General features: G+C 42.6%; 1 protein-coding gene across 1 annotated transcript in view; it reads left to right on the top strand.

The window, feature by feature from the left end:
• Positions 1–472: 472 nt before the first annotated feature.
• ADGRL4 (adhesion G protein-coupled receptor L4) overlaps positions 473–16,746 on the top strand; it is a 918,866-nt gene continuing 902,592 nt past the window's right edge. Inside the window, exon 1 of the mRNA XM_069232213.1 lies at positions 473–535. The gene's annotated coding sequence lies outside the window, so the exon portion shown is untranslated. The remainder of the gene's footprint in view (positions 536–16,746) is intronic.

The raw sequence follows: 16,746 nt of genomic DNA on the forward strand, positions 1-16,746 counted from the left end.
TTTATATCAGGAAACCATTATATATTATTTGCACACTAATTAGGTTATATATTAAACATATAGATTTGATTGCTTTAAAACTTTGCATACAATACGGACTATTATTGTTAAATAAAATAAATAACATAAATAGTAAAAACTCAAATGAATATGATATATTAGAAATTAGATTTGGATTACTAAAATGCGATCATAAGTTTGAATATTAAAATAGGATATTACAATCAAAGATAAATATCGATGAACATAATTGATACTTGCCTTGATAGATATGAGTAGTTTAGTCCTTTATTTCTGTTTACTAGTCTGTGTTACATCATTATCTCTAAGGGGACAACAGTCCTCTTTCTATTTAGACTAATGCAATGGAGGGAGACGGGAAGTCCGTCGTTATTGTCCGTGATGAATCAAATATAAATACACACACTAGTGACAAGACCTTCCTTTTGCGTACTCGCGTTCGGAAGATTGCTCAACACTTTGTCATCAACGGGAAATGCAGATTTGAGGCGGCGTGACGATGCACTACTAGAAGGTTCGTTACTATTTTGTTGACAATTGGTTACAAGAGGTAACCTTGTATTTGAATGGCGCGGTAGCGCGAAAGGAGGCGGCATGTAATTGTGTTTATTTAAGATAGGGTCTCTTTCTCTTTACAGTGAGAAGAAAGAGATATACTTAATAATAATATCTAGCACTAGATACAAGTAACGTAGTGTAAGTATAGCAGCGGACACTGATAATATATACTGTGCAGCATGCTCTAGCAATAACATAGGAGAAAGTGTTTGAATCTCAATTTCATTCGATTTATTTATGTCCACAAATACACTGAATTTAGGTTAGGATATAAGGATATAAACGGAGTACACTACACCAGGTAAAACTAATACTTTTCATTTATTCGTATTTTGATTGGATGGACACACATTGGTGTTTCTGATATGGGGTGTGGCACGCGTTGGTGCATGTGAGTTTGTTTATATAAAAATCACTAATATTTAAATATGTCTAATTAATAGAGGGGATTAGCTACCATAATAGAACATCAATGAATCCAATAAGATTCCAACCACATAGTAGATAATTGTATATCACTGGGTGTTTATAGAAAAATAAAATAAAAAAAATATTGTGGATTTATTAGGAATTGGAATTTATAAGTGAGATTTTGTATACAAAACTAATTGGACTTTGTATGTTATTAACAGTCGAGTGAAGCGCTGATGAAGTCTGTGGGGAGATATTTACCCAGACGAAACACGTGTTGGCTTGGCTGTAGCTGTTAAAATGAAATAATAAAGAAGACGATGAACATTCCAAGTGGAACTATGGACTTTTAATTTGGTTTTTATTAATATTATTATAGGGACTTGAGTGCTTCCGTTGGTATATGTCATCAAAGATATCATGAGTGATGTAACATCTGGGGTAATTAGCAGTGCATGGCAAGGGCACGAGTTATAGTTACCTTAGGCCTCAAGTTATAGTTCCTTGAAATAATTCTAACTATAAATGCTGCATTTCTCTGGTTTTGTGTGAGTAAATTCAGAACATAAATATAACAAACCTGTAACTTTTTTTTTTTTGTGAATTTCTAAGGTTTTTCAAAAATTCTCTTTCCTATTCTATGTTTTTTTAGTGTCAAATAATTTTCATTAATATACGTCAATACAACCACTGCTATGCACGACCTTCAGTTGCATGCGATGGGGTTTGGCAACAGGGCCTGCAGCCAACCTCGTATAACCACACAACCCAATGTTGAGTACGGTTTTTGGCCATGCGCAGCCGGCGTTGACCACATTGCCTGTCTATCTGGCTGTGAGAATAGATGTGAGAGGTGTCTCTGGGTGTGGGATTGACTGTGTTAGTGTCTTTCTGGGTGGGAGAGTGGGTGAGAGATTGCGCTCCAATAGATGAAAGATGCATTCACCTCCATGAAAGACTTCAGATCGTTTTTCAATGTAGAATCGTAGAGTAAACACACTTGCCTTTCTCAAGCCTAGGATTTAGGATCATTTGTTCTTTTCATAGGTGGAGCTTCAACCGAGGCACCTGATACATTTATATTTGTAACTTCTTCATGTTGAGGTTTAATTTCTGTGAAAGGAGCATCATGGCCAGAACAGAAGCTCACCTACTTGTTTATCTAACAAGAGTCCACAATTTTGCACAAAATGTCTATCTAACTGGTTCACTTTCTACTGGTTAGTTAGTAAGTGGTACCTTGTTGGGTGACTCAACAGTGTGTGGGACGGGGCTGCATGCCCTGGGTGCCAGATACCCTGGGGCCCACAATAGTACAATGGTAGGGTGGCCATGCTGCCCCCCTTTCTGGGCCAATCTTTGCCCTGGGGACCCCATCCGCCAGACATGTCTACTTGGTGCCTTCCAATGTTGCATTTGCTTTGCTTCTTGTCACAGGAACTATGTCTGTCTACCAACACAAGTGAGGTGCCATTTTTATTGGGAGACAGGGGCAATGCTGGGTGGAAGGAAGTTTGTGGCTTTCCACAAGTTTCAGAACTTTCCATCACAGAAATGTGAGAAATATGTGTTTTTTAAGGCGATGTTTGAGGTTTGCAAGGGATTCTAGGTAAAAAAATGTGGTGAGACCCACACAAGTAATCCCACCCTGGATGCCCGTAGATGACCTTCATACAGCAAACCCTTTGTGGATGCCATTTTTCCATATTTCCCTAAAAAAAAAAAACATTTTGCTATATTTTGCCTATTTACTCTTTCCCCTCCAGGGGAATCCATAAACACTGGGTTTCTTTAGAATCCCCAGGATGTTGGAAATGAAAGGAAGTAAATTCAGTGTGGATACCTTGTGGGGAAAGAAGTTATGGAGCCCTAGCCATCCCAAATTGCCAAAAGAGTGCTCAGCACTGAGGTAGTGGGATGGAGTCCCAGCAGCTAAGGTGTTAAAATGCGATGTCATATGATGTTATTTGTAGTGATTTTATTATAAGGGATGCAATGCAATTTAATACGTTTAACAAGACAAACATATGCAAAAACTGAGGTTGCTCTATCATGAGAGCTTAGTGTCTATTTTTTGTGTTTGCAGTGTCTAAAGTGTTTACATTTAACTCAGAACTTCTCTAAGGCAATTAATAAGCAGCAGCCAACAATGTTCTGAAACAAAGAGAGAAAATCACTTTTCTGTTTCTGAGCTTTACTTTCTGCTTTGCAATTAGGAACAAATCTGATTTATATGTACATGTTTTACACATTGCAAATGCTGTGCAGTAGTGTAGCTGATGTGTCATGGGCCTCAAGCAGGGAGATGGGTACTCTGGCTGCTGTTTAAATTATATAATACAGCAATAATGAGGGTTCATTGGGCCCCTGAAACTGTGGACCTGGGAGCCACTGCACTTGCTGCACCAATGGAAGCTACGTCCCTGGCCCTCAGCTCTGTGCTGAGCCAATGCAGCTGTTCATGATAGGACTCAGTCAGTCCTAGACTTTAAGAATTGGGGTAACACACCACAACTAGTCTCCTAAAAATAACATTGTGTGTCCTACCAATTGACCACACCAGTGAATGGCACATGGTTCCTCTGTGGTGAGATGAGGTAACTCAGATATGCTATTCACCTTTGGCCTGTAGCATACTCAGTTTTTAGCAAAGCAATATATACCTCATCAAGCAAGAACAATGTAATTTGTGTATTTTTTCAGTAAGTAAAAAAACAGTAATAAACAAGAACTAAACATGTCAATAAAATGTTGTACAAAAAGAATTTTAAGAGAAGGAAAAGTGAATTCATGGTAGTCAGTTTAGCACATCAAACGTAGCCTAAACAAGATACTTTGCTGAAACATCACCTACCAGATAATAAGAAAACAAAAAATAAAAGATGTTTGTTGAAAATTAGATTACTAGTTGAGGGGGGTTAACCTCTACTCAATCACAATTTTCTGTGAGGGTGAAGCAAACCCCAAATTCATCTTTGGTTAACCTTTCTGCAGCTTAGCACAAAACAATCAGGCTTAACTCAGAGGCAATGTGTAAAATATGTATGCAGAAATTCAAGCAGTAATAAAATGGGAACACAACACAAGAAAAATCCATAACCATTTTGGAAAAACAAAGTTACATTTAATAAAATATTTGACACTAAAACCCCAAAAATCCAATCAGTAAAACTGGAGATGTGTAATTTCAATGTTTTAAGTAAAAACAGTGCCTAAAAGCACAAAGCCCCAGGTATGGTTATCTGTTTGCAAAGTCACAAGTCCAGGCCAACTACAATGGAGCACTGGCTGGCTACAGGGACCAAGTTGGGCCCACTGACCAAAAGTGACTTACAAACTGTTTGCGGAGTAATGCGAAGTTCTACATCAAGGAAATATCGCATAATTAGAGACAATGCAAGGTCCTTGTGTGGAGAGCAGCAGTGGTTCTGAGAGATGTGTGGTGGCAATACTATGTCCATGCAATAGAGATGCTTCACACGGTAGTGTATCAGAGGAGCTAATGTCACAATGAGATGACTTGTGTGGAGGTGTGCAGTGCAGCAACGGTTACCATGGGATGTGGACTGTGATGTGAAGTACTGCATCAGGAATACATCCCACAGTAATTCCAATGTGGAGCCTTGTGAGGTGATGTGTCCCACTGCATTGTTCTGCTGGAACCACAGATGGGCCAATAGAGCACCTTCAGACCCACGATCAAGGGTCCAGGCCCAGTCTTTCATTCAGACAGTATATCAACAGGTTAACAGAGCAGCAGTCCTTCTATCAGAGCCGCACAGTGGTCCTCCTGAGTTTTCCACAGGTCCTGAAATGTACTAAAGGGTTGAGTCTGAGAGTCCAATATTTATACCTGGCACCCACTTTGAGGTAGGACAGGGCTCTGTGGGTTTCCACCCCCAGATGTGCTTGGAATTCCCTGCCTTGGCCCCAGAGTGTCCAGTCACTAGACTAGTATCAAACCCCTTGTACGTTTGCTCAGCCACAGTCTTTGTAATGTGCAAGTGTGTTAGTGATAGCCCAACAGCCAACACCTATGCTCCTTCGTCTCACTGTGTAGGAGTGAAATACAAAGACTAACCTCCAGCTACATCTAGTGATGTGACCCAGGAAACCGGCTGCAGGCCCTAAATGGTTGGGGCAAGAAAATGCCAACTTTTTTAAAGTGCCATTTTCAGAATTATGAATTAAAATTTGACTTTACCATTACAGAGTATTTTAAATTACAATTCTTTAGACACCAAACTCAAGATTCCTACTGGCTCCAAATGAAAGTGAATATATCTAATAGGTTAACCCAATGTTATCCTATGGGAGAGGTAAGCACTGCAGTAGTGAAAAAATAATTTAAGAGTTGTTGACTACCAGGACAATTAAAACATAAAAGTACAAGTCCAATATTTTAAATAATCTGCACCCTGCCCTATGGGCTATTTAGGGCCTACCTTAAGGTTGACTCATATGTATTAAAAAGGAAGGCTTAAGTCTCACAAATGCTTTATTTTGCCAGGCAGAAATGGCAGTTTAAAACTGCACACAAAAACAGCAGGGGCAGGCCTGACACATGCTTAAAGGGCTACTTATGTGGGTGGCACAATGAGTGCTGCAGGCCCACTAGTAGCATTTAATTTACAGGCCTTGGGAACAGGCAGTACCACTTCACTAAGGACTTCAAGTGAATCAATTATGCCAATTGGGTGTATGACCTTGTTACATTGTTCAAATGAGAGAGCACAAGCAATTTTAGTGCTGGTTATCAGTGGTAAAGTGCATAGAATCCTAAAGCCAGCAAAAATGAAGTCAGCAAAAACAGGAGGCTGAAAGGCAAAAGGGTCAGGAAAAATCATGCTAATGATGTCAAGTCTAATAAAGTTGTTCTTAAATGCACATCGGAACACAGACAGACCTTCTCAGCTAACTTGTGAGAATGGAAGTGAGTTCAAAATTACATGCACCTTTCAGAAAAAAATAAATACGTTTTAGAAACTGAGCTTTACAAACTTTACATTTTAGTTGGAAGTTAGGAAGTTCATACTTTCAGTTACTCTCAAAGCCATAAGTGGCACCTAAGATATAGTTTTTAAAGTTCATGAGGCTTCTCAATGACCAATGTAATGTGAAGCTGTCAAGCTGCCAAACGCCAAATGCATCAAATTGCCAATGGAGTGATGCCAATGAAGCACTGCTTATTCATGTTGTTGCATAAAACATGACCTTACAATGAGCCGGTAAGAAATGCTCAAGCTTAGACAGCAGACAATAGTATGAATCTAACTTACACAGTGAAAAGACTAGGCCACTGTTTTCTGAAATATACAGCTGATTTATTTTGCAATTACATAAACAACAGAATACATAAAAAAGGCATTATTCAATAGAGGATTACTATTGTAACGTGTTTTGGAATATGCAAAATGTGCAATTGTCGTATGAAAATAATGCTTCTGTAATTAATAATGCAAAGAGTGATCACCGATGTGCCAATGGTGTTGCACCTGAACAGTCACTTAGACATGTGAATAATCCCATGAACATTTATGGCACATTTTTGTGAAATGTTCCATTTTTTTTTAAATGGACGCAGTTTCTAGTGTTTTGTTCAACTTGCTTCCCCTCTTTACCCCTCCTGATCAGTGTCCCGCTGCAAAGCAGTCTCTCCCCTCATTTCCACAGAGCATCAAGTGAATGATGTAAATTTATCAGCAATGTAAAACATTGTTAGAAAAACAGGTTTTGTGAATGAAGCTTCAATTGTGTACCCAAAGTACAATTTGCAAGGACTTCACCTGGAAGTTCTTCTGAATATGTGTTGGTGGTAATTTTATGAGCCATTGTGCTAACAAAGTATTTCATTTGTAATGTAAATCTCTGGAGTGTAGAGGATGTGAGCAGAAGATTTCTCTTACCTTAAGAAATGTGGTTAGTGGAAAATAATTGAATAGTTTTAATTATTACGTTTTTGTTTCTGACTTGCCAGTGCAAGCCTAGCCATGATCATACCATGGGGAATTTGCAGAATCTGTTAATAGCTTGAGTGATTTGCCTATAAAATCTTTTGTATCTGTTTTTCAAGGGTTTTCTTTTACTATTATCCTCATAAGCAATATGTCATGATCCCCTTTGCTGTCAGTGTTCTCTTATGAGTTTGACAATTAAAATTTTTGCTTAGATTTTGCTTCACTGGTGATTACATGGTTTGAAGATGTTGCATTTATCTGCACTTCTGTCATTGGCCGTTCGTAGCAATTCATGCTTTTTTCTCTACCACATTTTAACTATTCTATAATAAAATGCTTTTTTGCTCAATTTGTTATCTAGAACTCAGGCCAATTTTTATACTTTTTTTGCGATGCATTTGCATAATTTTTTGACACAAAAGCGACGCAAACTTACAAAATAAAATTGTATTTTGTAAATTTGCTCTGCTTTTGCATAAAATTATGCAAATGTAGTGCAAAAAAAGTATAAATATGGACCTCAGTCTTTTTCCACTTCCAATGTTTTATTCTGTTTGACTCTGCCAACTTGTGTTTTGCTGACAAGGTGTGTGGTCTCTAATCACTAGATCACCTGGAGACACTGGGGCTGGTTTAAAACTTCAGGTGATCATTTGGGATTCAGGTGATTATTGGGGAAAGTTGGTAGCAGAGGATGGTTAGCATTAGAGCACTTTCTCTTTAAGTGTCCCCAAAAGATTGCTGGAGAATCCTTGGCCTCAGGTAACTGGAACAAGCAAAAAATAAAATTTGAAGTTTTCCAACTTTCGGGTGCTAGATCCTCCTGCTGTCTGAAAAGCTGTATTGCCGTGCAGTCCTGCTTGAACTTGGAGTGTAAGCAAATGAATAGGGAGAATTTGAATGCATGAGTTTGCATGTTTTGTGACAATGGAATTTAGTTTTTTTGATAGGCTGTTTGGTTATGTCACAATGATTGTGGCTTCAATTGGTGGTTTTGTTACTATTTTGATCTTGTATTATTCATATTTGTGGATCTAATTAATGTTCTGTTTACAGGAAAAAATTAAGTTGATTATTGGATTGTGTTGAAAATTCAAGGTCTAAATATATTGTTACCTTGTCTGTATTGTGATATGTAGAGCAAGGTGCTACTCAGTAGGGACCTATGTTGACAAGTTTTCCATTTTCAAATGTGAGAGATTAATGTGTGTTACTGTAATTATCCTGAGTGCATGGGGTGTAGCACATTAACTCTGCAGGTAGAATTCTTCTGGTCAGAAGTTGGTCTAGCTTGAAGGCTGTCTGAGATTCAATCTTGTTTTTTTATATTGTTTTCTCCATTTGCTCAAAATCCATTTTGTGTGGCCGAGAGTAATCCTAGTTGTAAAATATTGACTTATTTTCCTATCAAGCGTAAACAGACAAGGGGTTTATTGACTTCTAAAGATTTATTGTGGCTCTGTAGTTGTTTACCTGTTCACATGAAAATTGTGCCGTGATTGACTTTTCAGCTAGGGAGGCATACTAGAATTGGTATGACATCACCACAAACTGTGCTCTGATTAGTTGTTAGTCAGTTTAGCTAGGTTGAACTTTGACAGAGCAGCGCTGTAATTGGCTATTGTTGGTTAAGTTTGTTTCTAGTATTGTTTTGATTTTTTAGATGGTTTTCAGCTTGAGTAAATATAAAAATGGGTGGGATACTTACAAAACCTAAAACTAAGAAAGAAGATAAGCCTAGTGATGGTCAGAAGATGTCAAAGGAAGGCACGCTGGTGTTTGAAATGATGGAAGAGGTTGGGTATTATATGTGTATTTGGATTCCCGAATGGGAAAAATATATAACACATAATGATAACCTACAGTTTCCCATGGAGGATTCTGGTAAGTTTGAGAAATTAGACTTTTTGAGACCCGCCATGTACAATATAAGTCAATTGCCTAAAATTACACATTTCAGAGCACTCATAAATGGGATCGCATGGCAACAGGGAAAGAGAGAGAAAGGAAAGATAGATCTATTTAAAAATCCTTAGGGGCTGGTTAGAGGCTGGACTAGACAATGGAGTGAATACCTGGAGATTAGACAAAATGAAAAATGTTAAAACATGTCCTGCTGTTGTTACTGAAAAAGAACAGGCAGGTCAAAAAAACAAATTGAAAGCAAAAAATGATGATGGAGAATCAGAAGTTGATGATGACAAATTATTTAGTGACTTGTTAATGTCAAGACCTCCTCCATACACAGACGGGCAGAACTGACCAACTCTACTGTTGGGATGGGCGGAGGGATCGAAATGGCAATTATATAAGCTTCTACTGGAGTTGTACCAAGTACCCTGTTAGAAGTTCTAATCACAATGGCAATGCCTAACACAAGTGCGACAGAACAAACTGCAGAGACACTAGTAATGGAGCCACCTCCCAAGGAAAACTGTATTGGGATCTTGAAAATAGAAATTGGAGAGATGCTTCAAGGTAATGCATATTTGAACCGATTACTGAGATACAATGGTGATGTGATGTGATACTTGATCAAAGAAGCAGCTAGATTCACAAATTAAGTGCACATCTTTCTCCAATGATGTGGACAGATTTAAAATCATTTTTATGAAACTGTTGTTCGAGGAGATTTGTGACAACAGTGTAAGGTGGTTTGAGGATGTCCGACAAGGATGCACCCAAACAGAGTCCTTATAATGCATCATCAATGGATGTGGCTGAGAAATATAAGGCTGTGATAGAGCATTTGAAGAAGTGAATTCCAGAAAGGGACATCAATTTGGAAAAAATTTGAGGGAAACACATGAACATAAAGAGTCAGAGAATTCCTATTTTGAGAAGTTGATGCAGATATTCAAAATGCACAGCAGAGTAAAAAATCCAGAGAAAGATGTTGCTGATTTAGGCACTCATTATGACATTGACAGCAAATTCCAAATACCGCCACAGTGACTGCCGCCAACATACCGCCACGGAGGCAAACATCCGTCAGCCAGATTATGACAAATACATACAAAACCAACAGAAAAATAAAACAACTACAAATCTGACATACCCACTGAACGTGAGAAACTGTCGGAACTGCCACCCATACCGTTGCTCCACCAAAACAACAACCTCAAATAATGACCTAAGAATCACCACAGCGAACATTCAATGGCGGTAAACCATTGGCGGTGCACACCGCCAAGGCGGACATTGCCACCCAAAAACAAAATGAGACAACTTTGGCCAGAAACAAAAACCCACACCTGACACAAATACACACACCCCACACACACAACCACAGCAAATAAAATACACCCCCACACCACCCACAAACCTTTGCAAACATGAGAAGATTGCTACACTTTGCCACGCCAATCCCAGAGAGAACTGCACACACATACCACAACTATTCATTCATCCGTCACGCACCACACACCCCACCACTTCACACATCAACCTCTGCACAACACACACAACACCCATGTCCCCACAAAGGCACCCCCGGTTCACTGATGAGGGCTGAGGGTAATGGTGGAGGAGAAAGTCAGGGTAGAGCCACAGCTGTTTGGAGCACAGGTAAATCAGATCTCAATTGCCAGGAAGATGGAGCCATGGCAGAGAAACGTGGACAGGGTGAACGCTGTGGGACAACATCCATGCAAAAGGGACAACATAAGGAAGAGGTGAAACGACCAATGCGGGAAGGCACGTTCCATTGCAGCAAAGCACCAGCTCGCCATCAGGAGGACTGGCGGTGGACCACCACTTCCTCCCCACAGCTGACAGCATGGGAGGAGCATGTCTTGACAATACTGCATCCAGAGGGACTCACTGAAGTACCTGGAGGACTGGGCACTGCTGAGTAACCATTTACAACATATCACCCCCCATACCTGCATGCCATCTCGACCCCTCACCCTGACTCCCTTCACCCCACTCCACCCCACTCAGTGCACCACCCCGGTTACCACATCTAAATGCCAAGCCCTGCATGCATACCCACTGCATGCACATCCCTTCCAGCTCTGCATGCACTCCCACCACCAATGCATGCACATCATAGAAAACTAACAATCCCAAAATCCATCACCACGCATCACCATAGGTGGGAAGACAACAACTTTGCCATTGGGAAAGCTAGGAATGCAGAATATGTACCAGACGTGTGTCATAACACATCACTTACATCCCCACAGGTGTCAGCGGCGAGGAGGTGCCAAGGCTCCCCAGACCCCACCTGAATATGCCCTCAGTGATGATAGCAACTCAGGAGCTCTGGGTCTGGATGAACTCCCTGGCCCATGAGGGACCACTGGTCAGTTGGCTACCCCATCCCCAGCCAGTCCAGCACTGAGCCCCCCTCAGAATCTAACACCACAGCAGCTAGCCAATGCCCCCGGACCTCTGTCCCCAGGACACGTCAATCAGTAGTGTGTATACCTGTACAGGGACCCGAGTCCACACCACACAAGACAATGAGGGTCCTGGTGTCAGTGGAAGTGGGCACACCGTCCAGGGGACACAGGCACAGGGGGCCAGGGAAATCGGAGGACAGCTGTGCACCAAGGGGAGGACAGGCCCAGGGACCCATTGTCCGGAAGGCACTCACAAATGTCCTGGGGGCATACCAACAATCCCAGGACAGGATGGGTCAGGTGATCAACATCATGCAAGACAACTAGAGGCTGCAAGGGGAACACCTCCAGGGGGTCTGGCAACAATTTCAGGCCTTGAATACCACTATGGCCTCCATTGGAAGGGTGCTGGGTGACATGGCCAACATCATGCAGGAGTAAACAGCACACCAGCGGGCCCCTACCACTAGCCAGTGTACTAACCAGCCCTCCACATCTGCTGCAGCTAGTGGACAGGAGGCCCCGCCACAGGACCCACAGGCCACAAGCACCCCTCTCCCTGCAAAAGGTGAAGCACCCCCAAACGTTCCCTGTGACCCAGACAGACACCAGAGACAGTTGCCAAGACCAAGACCACTGCCAGTAAATGAGCCCCTCAAGTAGGCCCCCCTTGTGTTACACTGTGTCATCATGTCCTCTTTGAACTGCCTTTGCTCCTCTTCCTATGCCCCATTGGACACTGGACCTGTGCTACAAACAGACTGTCCCACTACACTGGACTTTTCCCAACCATCACCAAACTCTATTGCACTTTGTATTGTATACCTGATTTAATCATAAACACCCTTGGACACAACTTGAGTAATAGTGCTTTATCTGAAGGAAATGTACAATGCATTTAACTGTATTGAACTGCATGATCCTGTGCAAATGTCCTGGAAAATGTTGATCCATCCTACATATGTGTCTCAGCAGTCTGTACACATCACAGCATTACACTGTTGTAACCACACCAACATCTGCAATAAGGGAAAGCATAGGTGTCAGTCAGTTGGGATGGAAAGGTAGTGACTGGCATTATGCTACAGCCACACAGCCCAACACTTAAATGGAGAAATGTTTTATTCAACAGTCTTACCTGAGTGTCATTGGAAGTACTGCTGTATTATATGTGTCCTGTTGTCCACATTCTCCTCTTCTTCCTCCTCCTCACTGTCCTCCTTGGCCACTGCTACAACAGCTGCATTGTCACGCCCCTCCTCCTGCAGATAGGGCATATGGTGTCTGATGGCCAAATTGTGCAACATACAGCACACAATATCAATCTTGCATACCTTCTCAGGGAAGTAGCATAGGGATCCACCTGTCAGATGGAAGCACCTGAACCTGGCCTTCAGGAGACCAAAGGTCCTTTCAACAATCCTCCTGGTACGTCGATGAGCATCATTGTACCTACTCTCAGCCCCTGTTCTCGGATTCCTACTAGGGGTCAAGAGCCAGGACAGGTTTGGGTAACCGGAGTCACCTGGAAGAAGTGAGGGGCACACATAAGTCTTGTACAAAGGCATGGGGTATGACTCCTGTAGGCATACACTGACATACATTGAATGGGGACTCAGGCTCACCTATAAGCCACACTCTGTAGTTGTGCCATTATCTGTGGAACCCTGCTATTCCTCAGGACAAAGGCATCATGCACTGACCCAGGATACTTGGCAGTGACGTGGGAGAGGTACTGGTCAGCAAGGCACAACATCTGGACATTGAGAAAGTCTTCCTATTCTGGTACATCTGTTCATTGGCCCTGGGGGGGACTAAGGCAGCATGGGTGCCGTCAATGGCCCCAATAACATGTGGTATGTTTCCCATTGCATAGAGTCCAGCCTTCAGAGTGGGCAAATCATCAACCTGGGGGAATGCAATATAGCTGCACATGTGTTTGAGCAAAGCAGCCAAAACCTTTGCAAGCACATTAGAGAAGATTGGCTGTGACATTCATGCAGCCAAGCCCACTGTCACCTGGAAAGAGTCTTTTGCCAGGAAGTGGAGCACTGAAAGTACCTGCACAAGCGGGGGTATTACTGTGGTGCAATGGATAGCAGTTATCAGATCAGGCTCCAGTTGTGCACACAGTTCTGTGATTGTGGCCCTGTCCAGACGATAGGTGAGTATATTGTGCTGGTCCTCCAGTGTAGCCAAATCCACAAGGGGTCTGTACACGGGTGATTGCCTCCTCCTCCTCCTCCTATTCCTCTGCAGTGTTGGTACCTAAGTGACCCAAAATTAAAAAGGGAGTGACAACAGGAACTATGGACTGTGAGAAACTGGGGCTGATTGCAGAGGCCCCCTAACTTTTTGCCCCCATTTTCCACTTTATGCTGGTGTTTTCCTGACTCTGATGGTGCCCTGGGTACTGCTAACCAGTCCCAGGGCCTGTGCTCTGTGTAAAATGGATATGCAAATTAGGCTAATTATAATTGGCTAAGTTAACCTACCTATAAGTCCCTAGTATATGGTAGGGCATGTAGGTTTAGGGACCACAGCATAGGTGGTGCACACCTAGGTGCATTGCTGAGGTGCCCAGTGTCATTTTAAAAGCAAGCCTGCCTTGCTGGCTGCTTTTAAATTAAAGTTATATGCAAATTCGACTTTGGAATTAAAGGTACTTCCAAAGTCTTAAACTACCTTATTTTGACATATAAGTCACCCCTAAGGTGTGCCCTATGTGCCCCTAGGGCTGGGTGCCATGTAACTATAAGCAGGGACTTTATAAAAATAGATTTATAAGCCCTGGTGAGGTAAAAACAGCCAAATTCGTTTTTCCCTCATTGAAGTAAATGGCCTTCATAGGCTAGAATGGGCAGACTTTATTTAAAATTTTAAAGTCTCCTTAAATGTTACATACCAAGAATTTGGTATCAAATTGATTGTTATAATAAATCCCACAACTTCCAGTTGTTGGATTTAATATAACTAGTGCAGGTAAAAAGTTTAGACTTTACCTAAAAAGTTGCCAATTTCAGCTCTGCATTGTTTTTGCTGCTGTGCTCTGATTGGCCAGCCTGCAGCAGCTTCTGCCAGGCTACTTTAATGAGGTGTGAAGTGGCCTGACTTCACACAAAGGAATGTGCTTGGGGGAGAGAATCTCCCCTCAGCAGATGGTGAGGCAGGAAGGGGGAGGGCTGCCAAACTGGTCTTCAAAGGCAGAGAAGGACATCTGGAGCACCCAACAACACCCCCACATCCTGCAACCCCAGACAGCTAGGTGCCCCCTTGATTAGATTAGGAGAGGGCAGGAGAGGGGTGTGTTTATGATTTTTAGCCACACCCGTGAGTGGGCTCAGCCAGATCTCTCCTCCAAAAATCAGATTCATCCATTTTGGATTTTTAGAGACTGTTGCCTTCTGGGATGGATTTTTGCCACACTTCCCAGGAAGTGGTCATCACAGGGGGACGACCCTGTCCCTGATTGGAGAACCAGGGCCCCCCTGCTTTTCACCCAGGAGCAAGGATAAAACTGGCAGACCTGCACCCACGCCTCAGATCCCCTCCAGAATTCAACAAGAAAGGAACTAAAGAAGAAGAAGGACTGCCCTGCTGGACCCCTGGCCTGCACCTGGAACCTGCACTCAGAAGGACTGCACCAGCAGCACACTTGGGCTTCACCACAAAAAGGACTTTGCCTGGCTTCAACTGGTTCAAGGAGGGACTCCCTGTTTGCTACAGGTGAAAAATTGCTAAACCAGAGTCCCCTGCACCAACTCCTGAAGAAAGCGACCAGCTGACCACTGTCCAGTGGCCAAAAAGGAGTTTGCGCCAGGTGCATTCTGGGAGTTGAAGTCCGCACCCCCCAAGGACCATCACAGAACTCCTGGACCCTTGGGGTGAGCTGTGGACCCCAAAAGAACCTTAAAAGAACATCTGGGTGAAGCCCCAGAAGTTTGGAGAAGATTGGAGAATTTTTAGAAAAAAGCTCCATAAAGTGACCGACCCGACGCGGAAATTCTAGCCGGCTTGCCTCAACCGCGACCCGGCCTGACTTCGTGGTTCGTCCCGGTAAAGAAAAACATCCAAAAAAGAGACTAAGTCCGAACGTAAAAAGTTGACCGGGACCTTCCAGCCATCGTATCCGAGAAGGGCTCCACGGACGTCGGATCAAGATCCAGGTTTACCCCGGTCGAAGGATTTTCATCTCGAAAAAACGACTAAGTCCGAAGGTAAAAATCACCACCGAGGAAACCGACTTCGCGTATCCGGACAAGGGCTCCAGGAGGTCGGATCCAACTGGCAGGTTCGTCCCGGGGAAGAAAAACATCGAAAAAGAGACTAAGTCAGAAGGTAACTTTTTAACCGAGGCCTCCCGCGACTTGTAGCCGAGCAGGGCTCCATCGCGGTCGGCCTGAAATTTGACTTTGCCCCGGTCCTGGTGCAACCAGATGACCCGATTGGCGCTTTTTGTTTCTAAGCGCTAGAAAATAATAATACTTTAAAAATTCATATCTCCGGTTCCCCTGAACCGATTTTAATCGTTTTTGTGTCATTTTAAAGATAAAAATATAAGCTATTTTTATAAATTGGTTTTGGATTTTTAAACTGTTTCCTGTGTTTTATTTAATTACTGTTGTGTGATATTTGAATGCTTTACACTTTGTCTCCTAAGTTAAGCCTTGACGCTCGATGCCAAGCTACCAAGGGTAGAGCTGGGATTAATTTACTGAGACCTAACTGTACTTACGTGGAGGTTTGTGGCTTGTTGCTAGGTGTAGGTACCTACCTGCCCTACCAATAACCCATTTTCCAACAGACACACAACATCAAAGTACACAGAGCATATTGGTATGTTGGAGACTGGAATTATCTAGGTGTGTACAGTTGACACCAATGACACACTTTTAAATTTAAATCAATACATGTACTAGCAGTAGAAAATGACAACTACCTGTCCTGTATACAGGGACAGGTGGAAGTGACCTCACTCTGTTGGCGTTAGGCATCGTGGCGGGAGGCAATCTGCACCACCATGCAATTCTTCATTGGCTAACATGGAGCTCTATGGCATACAGGAACCAATGATGATCAACACTGGCATTGAATGTGTTCACCGCCAAGGATGTGACCGCCATTTTCTACAAACTAATTCACTTGCTTCCTGACTTTCCACTGGACTACATTTTGTGTGCATGTCCTGCAGTGACCTGTGTCTGGTACCTGCCATGCCCTGTGCTACAGAGGAAAGGGCCCCAGCCTTCACATCGGAGGAGTTGGAGAAGCTTGTGGATGAAGTCCTACCCCTGCATGGACAGTTGTATGGGCCTCCAGACCAACAGGTGAGTACATCATGGGTACGTTGTATGCAACATGGCTGCATGTAGATGTCTGTGTGTGTTGGCAGTGTGTCATATGGGGGAATGGCTGGTGACAGCGTTAATGCAGAGGTACGGGTCATGTGTGTG

Source organism: Pleurodeles waltl, chromosome 4_2 (genome assembly GCF_031143425.1).
Source record: "Pleurodeles waltl isolate 20211129_DDA chromosome 4_2, aPleWal1.hap1.20221129, whole genome shotgun sequence".
In the NCBI taxonomy this organism is placed as follows: Eukaryota; Metazoa; Chordata; class Amphibia; order Caudata; family Salamandridae; genus Pleurodeles; species Pleurodeles waltl.